Genomic DNA, 13,509 nt, shown 5'->3' with positions numbered 1-13,509 from the left:
TAACTTGGTAACTATGTATTTCTCTTCACTATATAAATATTATTGTTTATTTATACAGCACACACTTACCAGAACACCCTCCTACTGCCTCTGTGCGTTCTGCCTACTTTCCGCTTAAAATAGATTGCAAGCTCTTCGGGGCAGGGACTCCCTTTTCCCAATGTTACTTTTATGTCTCAAGTGCTTTTTGTTCCCATTATGTGTTCTATTATTATGTCACGTGTGTTACTGCCGTGAAGCGCTGTGTACACGGATGGTGCTATGTAAAGATATACTGTAGATACATACATAAAGTGCCAGCACACGCCACGGCGTAGTACAATGGGGTTACAGGGAGATGTAAATTACATAAGCAGAATGTCATGCCAAATAAGGACAAATAAGAGCAACCAGATACAGAAGGTAATGAGGGCGCTGATCCTGAGAGCTTACACTCTAGAAGGAATAAGGGGCAATGTTGAAACAGAAGGTAAACTGGCTGCTAGTTGTGGGATGGGGTGTGCCTCAGGACAGGGCCGGCGCAGGGCTTTCATGCGCCCTAGGCGAAACTTCAAATCCGAGCCCCAGCTGTATTCTGTCTTGCCTCTGCCGGCCGCCTCCGTTCTGCCGCCCTGCGCCTCCTTCAAAAATCGAGCGTCAAATGACGCCGCGGACGTCACGACCGACGTCCCACGGCGTCTTGTTGCCGTGGCAACCGTGCCGGTGCTACGTCAAAGGACGTCGTGCCGCCGCGTTACCATGGTAACGAGACGCCGTGCGATGCCACGCTGGTGACGTGCGTACAACTGGCCCCAATAGGGTTGTAGAGGAGGTGTATGTTAGGGGTACACAAATACGTCCGCAGAGAATTCCAGAGAGGGGGCAGCATGGGAGTAGTCTTATAGGCGGGAGTGAGAGGAGGTAACACGGTGGGAGGAAAGACGGAGGTCGTGGATAGAACGGAGGGGGCGTTTAGGGGTATAATTGGAGGTCGTGGGCAGAACAGAGGGGGCGTCTAGGGGTATAATTGGAGACAAGGGCTGAGAAGTAAGGGGGGGGGGCAGAGTAGTTGAGATCTTTGTAAGTCAGAGCTACGGTTTTAAATGTAATTGTTGAGGAGATGGGAAGCCAGTGTATGGATGTGCATAGTGGAGCAGTAGAGGTGAAGAAGTGAGTCTGGCTGCTGCTTTTTTGGATGGATTGGAGTTGGGATAATCAGGGGAGGTGAATGCCAACCAGGAGAAGGTTACAGTAATTGAGGCAGGACAAAATGAGTGGGTGAATTAGGATTTTAGTTGCATCGTGAGTGAGAAAAGGGTGTATCCTAGCAATCTCCCTTGCCATTACATGAGCATTACAAGGGCTTTCCTTGTATTGCAATCACAGGCTTAGCATTACCTCATAATATATTATTATATTAAAACCATATTTAGCATAGGACTGAACACACTTGCATTGCTAAGCAATGCATTGCAGGTCCCCTTGGCAGTGAAGGGGTTAATATTGTTCCATTTTTATATCAGGCGTGTCACACTCCACCAATGTAATGAACTAATAAATCATTAAGTTCGAAACTAAATTAGGGTTGCCAGACGTCCCGTATATTCTGAATTGTCCATTATTTCATTGACTTGTCCCGGAAAGGTCTGTCTGGATGAATAATTGTCCCGTATGTTAGTGCCTCGACGTGAAATGACTGAACTTAAATTACTGTAATGAAATCAGTCATAAATATGTCATCAATTTTTACGTGTAATAGTTACCTTTTCCGATAGATGTCGCCTTACTAAATTATTAAAATAATAAAGTTAGGACATTGCCTTGTCATCTCTAAATACTCTAACACCCGCCCCTAAAGGCGTTACTTTGTCTCCCACCGTTAGTTGTTAGTTCAGTGCGCGTCTTTCCCCGTCCTGCCAAGAGAAGAGATGGGCGATTTTTTTTTTGTGGATTTGGATCCACATTGGATCGGCTGGTTCCTGTGGTCCGCGGATTTCAGAGGATCTAAAAAAGAGCGATTTGTGGTTTTTTTGCGGATTTTGTATGATTATTACCAATGCATTCCACGGATTCCGCTATCAGTTGGCGGATTGTTATGAATCCGCCAACGGATTGCTGAATCCGCAGATTGGATTCTACCAATCCGTCCATCGATTGTATCCAATGGCGGTTTTTGTTGAATCCGCTCAGATTGAAACCGCCCAAATCTGTTTGCGGATTTTACACTGAAAAACAGATTTTGGGGGTAACATCAGCGAAAATAGGGGAAACAGATTTGGGCAGATTCGCCCGTCTCTAGTCAAGAGCCTCCCTAATAAACTCTATTTTGTCTTCAGGCCATATCCAACATACCTGGAAAACTTCCAGAGTTGTCCCAGTCTTCAAAAGTGAGGACAAAAACATGATCTTCAACTACAGACCAATCTCTCTTCAGCCAATACTATCCAAAGTCATGGGAAAATGTGTCCACTCCCAATTAAGCGATTACTATACCAAGACAAATTTACTTAACCAACTCCAATCTGGATTTCGCCCCCAACACTCCATGGTAACTATCCTAAAAGTTTGAAATGAGATCCATTGTGGAATGGAACCTAGACAATTTACTGCTGCAATATTCCTAGATTTTTCAAAGGCTTACGATACTGTTGATCATGTTATCTTGTTTAACAAGCTCCAGTGCTCTAGAATAGTGGAACATGCTTTAAGTTGGTTCACTCCTACCTATCGGGTAGATCCTAATATGTGTCTATCTCGGGCTCTAACTCCAACCCCTTGGATGTCACCTGTGGGGTACCGCAAGGCTCTGTTATGGGGCCCCTTTCTCTTATCAGTCTTCATTAATGATCTACCTACAGCTGCTTCAATGCACATGTATGCAGAAGACACAATCTTATATGCACACATCCCTTGCCTCTCCGACCTTGCACATGTACTTCAATCTGATTTTTTAAGTCTTGAATACTGGATTTCCCAAAACAAATAGGTTTTTTTTTCTTTACAATTTTCCCTGTTGAAATTATACTTAAGGTAGTAAAGTGTAAGTTAACTCATGTTAATTCTATTTTTTTTTTTTTGTTCTTTTTTATTTTTTTTTTTTTGTTTTTAGTCTTATCGTATTTTTAGTTCTTTAATTCTTTTTGGTTTTTTTCTTTTTTCTATTCATGTTAATTGTTTTTTTTCTTTTCTTTTTCCTTTGTTATTATTATTTTATTTAGGTAGATATATCAGATTATTTTTTTCTTTTCTATACATTGTAAACTAGCAAAAAAAAAATTAAATAATTAACTCACAGAATGTACACAACATTACTTTAGTCAGACACATATTACAGACAAGTGTCAAAAGAAAAAGTACAGGCGCTCTAGTGAGGGGTGGATAATGATTAAATAATCAAATAAGTTAATTTGTCTGGCAAAATTGCCAGTAAATTAAAGTGAGATACAGTGATTTAAACAACGTAAATTAAGTGCTCTGTGATAAATGTGATAAATTGCAGCTCAAAACCCGTGGAGGGTTTGTCCAAATTCCTCCTCAGTTGAATGTTGTAGCAGAAAGTTTGGGGAGCGCAGTAATCACCATATATAAAAGACAGAATAATACAACATAGTGTAAATCGTGTTTTCATACGTATGTAGAACTAACTATAGGTGCCCTGGAAAGCTGCAGCTCCAGGGCACCTATAGTTCTACATACCTATGTGACTTTAACACTATGTAAGTGTATTTTTCAATTGTTTATAAACCTATTTGGTACAGTTTATGCTATGGTTGTTTTTCCAATTTGATTTTGAGATCACTACGACACTGGACACCTGTAGAACTTCACATCACAAGATTATTTAACAGGTTAAATATCAATCTTTCCATCATACCATCTTACCAATCAAAGATTTGAAGAATGCTGCTTAAATTCTGAAGAAATGTGAGCCCCCATCTCATTGACATCACACATCTATAACCTCCACAGTGAAAACGCGATTTACACTATGTTGTATTATTCTGTCTTTTATATATAGACTCCAGGATGCGGTGAGCGACAGCCTGATAAATATTTGGTCTTTTTCACTCTGTGGTAGGGAGTCAATAAAGGGTTTCCCACTTTGTAAAAAAAATCTCTTTTTGTTCCTTATTGGTCTCCGTTTCCACTTTATCTAAGGTCATTAGCTGAGTGAGATATGTGTCACGAAGAGAACAGCACATATATACAATAAACCGGGCCAGATTGAACAAGACTAGGATATAGTAAACTGAATGAGTTTATTTCCTATGAGCAGAACAGACAATACATCAAGCAAATAACATTACAGATAATATTTACACTTACTGAGGTTGGACAACGAGATATTCAGCACGACAAAACGACAGCAACAAGCAACCAACCCAGGAATAAGGGGGTGCAAGCAACTATATAGACGCAGACCCCCATTCCTACCATGGCAGTTCAGTTATTGGTGAACAAAAATCTTGACCCAATCACAGGTTGCCAGGTAACGCAAAAAGCTGGGTTTACCCCAGCCCCTCATTAATACAACCCTCCCCTGTGGCTACTTGGCCAGCCCATTTATAAAAAACTATGACATGATGCCTTCGTTGCCATCCCTGTCTAGCAAAATTGCTTATTGGGCAGGGGTCTTTCATGTAGGGTGTCACTTTTGACCGGTGAAATGGTAATCTCCTAGGTTGTGAGACCTGGCTGCATATGCAATGAGCCTTTCAAGTGGTCTCCTTTGATTGTACAATTAACATATCAAAGGGGCCATTTGGTGAGCTTCCAAACTTATATCCAAAGTTATAGTAAAAACAGCGATAACATAACTATTTTTCCCATATTTTAAATCAGATTAAACATTATCTATGCAACCTGTGTTCGTTGCATAGGAAAGCATATCCAAATTTCAGCCTTGTAGCACAAACACATACAGAGATATGGTTCTATGGGGGTTACATTATGACAAATACACAGTTAACCCCTCTCTCCATGTTAATACATAACATAGCAATTAATTCTACTGAAGCAGATCAAATGCAGATCAACATATACACAATATGGTTAACCCTTTCCTCCCGACATGATTTCTACACATACAGGAATATAACACAGACTGCTGGGGGAATACATCTCAGACCAGGGGCAATTTTGCTGAAGCAGGCGGATGCAGATCAACCATATACACAGATCCCATTAACCCCTCACACCCCGATCATGACAATATGTTTTAACTGTATCCAAGTTTGGAGGGTCATACTTCACCATTATAGACTTTCTAGCTGCCAGGAGTATAATTTCAGCAATCTGTGGGATTCCTCAGTCCCCATTAACGTCTTTCCATCCTTCCATGTTCCCAAATAAAAGTGATATAGGTTCCTTCACAGTTACCACTTTTTTCATGTCATGTACATATATTAGAACCTGGTCCCGAAAATCAACAAACAGTTTTTAAACACTGACAAAACTGTAACTATGGTATTTGGGACTAAAGCTACATTTCTAAAGCTATCAACATCAGATCAAAACCAACTCTAATACCATTCTAGTCCCTGTCACTAGTTTTAAATATCTGGGCATATGGCTTGATTCCCATTTAACATTTGGGCTGCATACTGTAATTGATACTCTGACATCCAAAACCTAAGCGAAACTGGGTGTACTTCATAGGAACAAATCCTCTCTAAGCCCACTGTTCAGAAAGCGCATCGCACAGCAGATAAGAATGCCAATGAGGACATAGTATATGGTGCAGCCCAAATTCACCTTAGCAAACTAGGCACCGTCTACAACTCAATAAAACAGTGTTTTTTTCTTATGTCAACCACATGTGACCCTTCAAAACCCCCATAAATCCCACTACTGCCACAATACTGCCACTAAAGGACTCCCTTGATGATGAGGCAGATTGGGGTAGAATTAAGGTGTCTGGTAATTAAAAATTTAGATCTAAGCAATAACCCCATTACAAGCTGAGCAGCTTCAAAACTAGTTCCAAAGTTACAACTCTTCTGGCATATTATCATCATTATTTATGTATAAAATTAGATTCCAGTGTTATTTTGTATTGCTTTTCCCAACTACTAGATTAGTTGTATCTAGCACTAGGGAATCATATCACTATTCCTATGAGAACACACTAACAAATGATATGACCGTTGTTAGTATTTGTTAATTAAAATAGTCATAATGTTGGTATGCACTGATTTTGATTATTAAAAACAGCCTTGTCCTTCCTGCCAGTAGATTTGAATGACTATAGTTTTAAAACCATTTTGGCACTTTTCATTTTCACGTCACGAGAGCAGTATCTGAGATTTCAATGGGGGAATCTTGCAGACAAACCACAGTACATCTGTGATCCTAAAGATGTTGTGTTTGTTGGATGAGGTACGGAGACTTTTCTCCTGGAGGCAAAATCTGCAGTGACCCTGAAATCTGGAGAGGAAATTAAGACATTTGGAACGGATTATCTTTTCCAGGCATTTCCTGTCAACATTTAAAAGTAGATACAAAAAAAAATAAATAGAAGGAATTTTTATGCAGATAATTTAGTTTGGACTCTTATCATTTGTCTGCATCACATAAATCATAACATTACAGTTCACATGTTGAATAAGTTTTTTTTTTAAAGATAAATCTCTAAATGTATTAGTTGTGGAGTTTGGAAGAGAATCATTTGGTAGACCCAAGAAGACAGGAGGGGTTGCTCTCGAAATGTGCCATTCTTTGCTTATTTATCAAACTGGAAGAAATTCTGTTTTAAATCATGGTGTTAACCGGTTGGCTGCCAGAGAGGCTAGCAACGCATTGGATTTTATGCCAGAGAAGGGGTTAAAACTAACTGTATATATATTAAAGCTGCAGGCCAAGCAATATTCTACATGTGAGTTTTTTTTTTTTTAAACTAAATCAATATATAGAAGAAACTAGCTGAGAGACCACGGCGTTGCCCGGGATGTAATTTGGGGGGGGGGCGTACGACACGGTTAGGCTTCCCCCCCCCTTGACAGCTAGGTGGGGTGACTGAGTTGACTGAGTGTGTGGGTGACTGTGTGGGGTGGGTGACTTTGGGTCGGTGACTGAGTGGGTGACTTTGGGTCGGTGACTGGGTGGGTGACTTTGGGTCGGTTTGAGTTTGGGTCGGTGGTGTGGGTGACTTTGGGTCGGTGGGTGGGTGACTTTAGGGTCGGTGGGTGTGTGACTTTGGGTCGGTGGGTGGGTGACTTTGGGTCGGTGGGTGGTTGACTTTGGGTCGGTGGGTGGGTGACTTTGGGTCGGTGGGTGGGTGACTTTGGGTCGGTGGTGGGTGACTTTGGGTCGGTGGGTGTGTGACTTTGGGTTGGTGGGTGGGTGATTTTGGGGTCGGTGGGTGGGTGGGTGACTTTGGGTCGGTTTGACTTTGGGTCGGTGGTGTGACTTTGGGTTGGTGGTTGGGTGGGTGAGTTGGGTCGGTGGGTGGGTGAGTTGGGTCGGGGGGTGGATGACTTTGGGTCGGTGGGTGGGTGACTTTGGGTCGGTGGGTGGGTGGGTGACTGGGTTGGTGGGGTGGGTGGGTGACTTTGGGTGGGTGGGTGACTTTGGGTCGGTGGGTGGGGTGGGTGACTGGGTTGGTGGGTGGGTGGGTGACTTTGGGTGGGTGGGTGACTTTGGGTCGGTGGGTGGGTCGGTGACTGGGTGACATTTTCAGGGTCGGTGACTGGGTGGTCAGTGACTGGGGTCGGTGACTGGGTGGGTCAGTGACTGGGGTCGGTGACTGGGTGGGTCAGTGAGTGGGTAGGTGGGGTCGGTGAGTGGGTGGGGTCGGTGAGTGGGTGGGTGGAGTCAGTGACTGGGTGGGTGGGGTCAGTGACTGAATGGGTGGGTGAGTGTGAGACTGAATGGGTGGGTGGGGTCAGTGACTGAATGGGTGGGTGAGTGTGAGACTGAATGGGTGGGTGAGTGTGAGACTGAATGGGGTGGGTGAGTGTGAGACTGAGTGTGAGACTGAGTGTGAGACTGAGTGTGAGACTGAGTGTGAGACTGAGTGGGAGACTGGCTGGGAGACTGGGTGGGAGACTGGGTGGGAGACTGGGTGGGAGAGTGGGTGAGAGAGTGGGTGAGAGAGTGGGTGGGAGAGTGGGTGGGAGAGTGGGTTGGGAGAGTGGGTGGGAGAGTGGGTGGGGAGACTGACGGGGTGGGAGACTGACTGGGTGGGAGACTGACTGGGTGGGTGAGTGGGGAGGACTGACTGGGTGGGTGAGTGGGAGACTGACTGGTGGGTGAGTGGGTGACTGACCTGGGTGATGAGTGGGTAACTGACTGGGTGGGTGAGTGGGTGACTGACTGGGTGGGTGAGTGGGGTGACTGACTGGGTGGGTGAGTGGGTGACTGACTGGGTGGGTGAGTGGGTGACTGACTGGGTGGGTGAGTGGGTGACTGACTGGGTGGGTGAGTGGGTGAGTGGGTGACTGACTGGGTGAGTGGGTGACTGACTGGGTGGGTGAGTGGGTGACTGACTGGGTGGGTGAGTGGGTGACTGACTGAATGGGTGTGTGACTGGGTGGGTGACTGAGTGACTGGGTGGGTGACTGAGTGACTGGGTGGGTGACTGAGTGACTGGGTGGGTGACTGAGTGGGTGGGTGAGTGGGGTGGGTGACTGAGTTGACTGAGTTGACTGAGTGTGTGGGTGGGTGACTGGGTGGGTGACTGGGTGACTGGGTGGGTGGGTGGGTGGTTGACCTGACTGACTGACTGGGTGACTGGTGTGGGTGACTGGGTGGGTGACTGGGTGGGTGACTGGGTGGGTGACTGGGTGGGTGACACTTGACTTGACTGAGTGAGTGGGTGGGTGACTGAGTGGGTGGGTGACTAAGTGAGTTTTTGGGTGACTAAGTGAGTGGGTGGGTGGGTTACTGAGTGGGTGACTGAGTGAGTGGGTGGGTGACTGGGTGGGTGGGTGACTGGGTGAAAGTGACTGGGTGGGTGTGTGGGTGACTGGGTGGGTGACTGGGTGACAGTGCGTGGGTGGGAGACGGTGGTGTGACTTACCTTGACCCCGTGGCATCTGGCTGGGGCAGGAGGTGAGTTCGGGAAGCTGGGGGGGGGGGGGGCAAGAGTGGCAGGAGACCCGCGCCGCGCTTCCCCTCCGTCCGGGAGCCGGCGCACGTGAGGGGGAGTCCCGCGCCGCGCTTCCCCTCTCTGGGTGGGAGACTGACTGGGTGGGTGAGTGGGAGACTGACTGGGTGGGTGAGTGGGAGACTGACTGGGTGGGAGTGAGTGGGTGACTGACTGGGTGAGTGGGTGACTGACTGGGTGGGTGAGTGGGTGACTGACTGGGTGGGTGAGTGGGTGACTGACTGGGTGGGTGAGTGGGTGACTGACTGGGTGGGTGAGTGGGTGACTGACTGGGTGGGTGAGTGGGTGACTGACTAGGTGGGTGAGTGGGTGAGTGGGTGACTGACTGGAGTGGGTGAGTGGGTGACTGACTTGGTGGCGTGAGTGGGTGACTGACTGGGTGGGTGAGTGGGTGACTGACTGAATGGGTGTGTGACTGGGTGGGTGACTGAGTGACTGGGTGGGTGACTGAGTGACTGGGTGGGGTGACTGAGTGACTGGGGTGGGTGACTGAGTGGGTGGGTGAGTGGGTGGGTGACTGAGTTGACTGAGTTGACTGAGTGTGTGGGTGGGTGACTGGGTGGGTGACTGGGTGACTGGGTGGGTGGGTGACTGACTGACTGACTGGGTGACTGGGTGGGTGACTGGGTGGGTGACTGGGGTGGGTGACTGGGTGGGTGACTGGGTGGGTGACACTTGACTTGACTGAGTGAGTGGGTGGGTGACTGAGTGAGTGGGTGGGTGACTAAGTGAGTTTTTGGGTGACTAAGTGAGTGGGGTGGGTGGGTTACTGAGTGGGTGGGTGACTGAGTGAGTGGGTGGAGTGACTGGGTGGGTGACTGAGTGGGGTGACTGAGTGAGTGGGTGGGGTGACTGGGTGGGTGGGTGACTGGGTGAAAGTGAGTGGGTGGGTGTGTGGGTGACTGGGTGGGTGACTGGGTGACAGTGCGTGGGTGGGAGATGGTGGGTGACTTACCTTGACCCCGTGGCATCTGGCTGGGGCAGGAGGTGAGTTCGGAAGCTGGGGGGGGGGGGGCAAGAGTGGCAGGAGACCCGCGCCGCGCTTCCCCTCCGTCCGGGAGCCGGCGCACGTGATGGGGAGTCTCGCCGCCGCGCTTCCCCTCCGTCTGGGAGCCGACGCACGTGAGGGGGAGTCCCGCGCCGCGCTTCCCCTCTCCGGTAGCGGCGCACGTGAGGGGGAGAGCAGGAGGCCCGGGCCGCACCGCGAGGGGGGAGGAGCCTGGAGTTTGCTGCTGAGCAGGAGGGCCGCGGCGCACGGTGAGGGTGATGGTGCGGCTGGGGATGTTGCGGAGCGTGGGGGATCTGGGTGAGGTGGGGGGAGAGAGTGAGGGGCACCGGGAGAGAGGAGGGGGTGTGTGTGTGTGTGGAAGGTGAGCTGCGGTCCAACTGACAGGGGGAGAGTGAGGGTGTGTGTGTGTGTGTGAGGGGGGGGGGTGGGGGTGTGTGTGAGGGGTGGGGTGTGTGTGAGGGTGTGTGTGTGTGTGTGTGTGTGTGTGTGTGTGTGTGTGTGTGTGTGTGTGTGTGTGTTTTTTGCCCGTCACTCTGCCTCAGGCCAATGAGAGGTGCGGGGGCGGGCAGGCCAAGGGACCAATGAGATTGCCGCTAGGGACGCAGACATACAGTGCTTTCAGAAATATATAGTAGATAGGTGATGCTCAAGTGCCTGGTCCTGTCTCCATAATTAAAGTCCAACAATAAAAAAGGTTGACAATGCTGGGTGTTATTTGCAATATAACAGAGGTTCCAATCACAGTCTTGAACCTATTTAAGGGGCTCTATATCACCCTGAAGGTAGGGGGTGAGCATGATACTGTAGTACTCCTCCCCTCCTCATTGGGTTGGCCCTAAGGTAATAATGTGTACTCACTGTCTTCCCCAGCAGTCTTCCTTAGCGAGCAGCCATGTCCAGATCCAGAGATATCCAAAAACAATTGTGTGTGCATTGTGTGTGCAGCGCACAGCGAAACAGAGAAGCAGGTCTAGCAAAAATAAATACTTTATTGAGAAAGCATAAAAAGCAGAGAGCGTTGCACTGTCCGCTTTTTATGCTTTTTCAATAAAGTATTTATTTTTGCTAGACCTGCTTCTCTGTTTTGCTGTGCGCTGCACACACAATTGTTTTTGGCTTTAACTAAATCAGTTCTGTACTATGAGAAAATACTGATAGCATTTAAAAAAACAAACAAAAAAAATCCCAACAACTCTGAATTGCATTTTTAATGTGTTAAAATGTAACAGGCATGTTTTTTTTCTATAGCAACCATTTAGAAAGTAACATCCCCTTCCTCTTCTGAAACAGGCTCTGGCACACCCCTTTTTGATCCCTGCCCTCTCTCTAGCAGTGCACCAATTGTAACTAGTGACTGCCTGGTCACATGATCTTCCCCACAGAACTTTGCATCTTTGGTCCTCTCCTGCTGCACTGACAGCCATTTAGTGAGCCCCTGAGCTGAATCTTCGCCGATTGAGCACAGGACAACGGATCGCTCTGCAACTGGGCTAATTACTGAACATTGTGTGGATTGTATTGATGCACATATTAAAGGGAATTTAAAAAAAATAAAAACGGCCGCTTGGACTGCTGCTTTAAAGGGGGAGGGGGGCAGCTCTTTGGACTCACGTTTTATGCTAATTTAATAAATGGGAAACCTTCAGAAAATGTGTTATTGAAAAGGTTCAAAAGTGTAAGTCATATTAGAAAAACATCAAAGAGAACAATAAATGAAAACACACAAAATTAAATAAATGACATATTTGTACAGGAGACTGTTTGGACCATGTAAGAATATCTGTTGGCGTATTAACTAAAGGCATTTGTCAGTAAGCTTCTTTTGCCCTTTATGCTCTTTTCAAGAAATGATGAAGTTATGGGCAGTGTTGCAAGCTTAGGAGAATACTTTCTCAAATATTGAGGATGCTCAGGCTGTGGACTAAGCGGTTGCGGTTGTTGTTTCAGGGGACCTCGAAAAACGTGGCGCCACACCCGTGCTCAGGTGTAGGCAGGTGTGACTCCCTATGTATATATGCAGAAGTGTGCATTGCTAAAAATTAAATAAAACATGTAGTAAAATGTGTAAAGGAAGGTTTACCTAAAAAGTTGTTCCTTTTTTCCCCTCAACTGGCAGGGTGGCAGGAATTAGAATTTAAAATGAGTCATATTTTGCTAATACTAGTTTGTATATACAATAGGGGAATTTAGCATTGGAAAAAAAAACCCCAGGCTAGGGTTTCATTGTTAGTGCTAAGCTAATTGTTCTCCATCTTCTTGAAATCTATCAAGAGAAGGAATTGAACTAACAACTGCATATGTTTTCTTTATGAAAAGAGCAACTTTGAAGAACTGGGGTAAAGTTTATTGCAAATGTGCTTTATAGGTTCATGCATTTCCAACGTTCTTTAAATAATGCCACTTAACATTTTGGTGACCATAAATAACCTTGATTTTATACAATCAATATTGCAAATATGTTTTTCTTTTTATATATTCAATACTTATACTGTACTTGCTATTTAATTTATTAAAACCAACGTTTAAATGGAAAATCTGTGGAAATGTATATAATCAACTTGACTGTTTTAGACCTTCATACGTGTAACTGATAAAACATAGGATTGTAAGCTCCACGGGGCAGGGACCGTGTCTGCGAAATGAACTCTGTAACGCGCTATGTAAAACTAGCAGCGCTATACAAGAACATGCTATTATTATTATTATTAATTATAAAATAAACACAATTAAATATATTGCTTTGGTGGCATTTTTTTTTTAAAGGAAATTGTTGATCTACCAAAAAAATACACCCCTAAATGCAGTCAACTTCTCTTTAAAACCTTAATACATGTTAACAAACTACTTGTACTGTGATATCTGTTTTTAATATCGTTGGGGGATTCATAAGGCAAATTGTGTGACAATAAGCAACTATGACTCTCCTCTGCAACAAACATTGTGTCACACCTTCTACTTAAACTACATCCCCCATAGTGCAATTCTCCCGACACAATCCTTTCACGCATGCGCAGTGATTGAGCGTTGTGCTCATCAACTGCCCAAACCAGATTGCTTCAACCTCACTGCACCCGATGCGCTTGGCGGCCATCTTTGATTTGGGCAAAAAAAATACATAGATTTTGCTCCTGCAACTTATGAAATGATCGAATCATACAAATACGACGACGAATACACCCCTCTAATTACTTTCTTGTAAACAAAAAACATGACTAAAATTGTTTTTGTAATAACACAGTGAAATATGTTGATGCCTGTGTAATTATGTTGTTTTTCTTGGTATTTATGCCATTTTTTGTTTTACTGTTTAACAGACTGTGCCCTCTTAGAGCACCCTGCTGTTTTGCCCCGAACAAAGATGGCCGCGGCATGCTTCAGGCCTCTATGGCAGCCCGAGCCCTTCTGCTTTTTGTTT

This window comes from Ascaphus truei, chromosome 18 (assembly GCF_040206685.1).
Source record: "Ascaphus truei isolate aAscTru1 chromosome 18, aAscTru1.hap1, whole genome shotgun sequence".
Taxonomy (NCBI): domain Eukaryota; kingdom Metazoa; phylum Chordata; class Amphibia; order Anura; family Ascaphidae; genus Ascaphus; species Ascaphus truei.
This window is presented reverse-complemented; position numbering follows the sequence as displayed.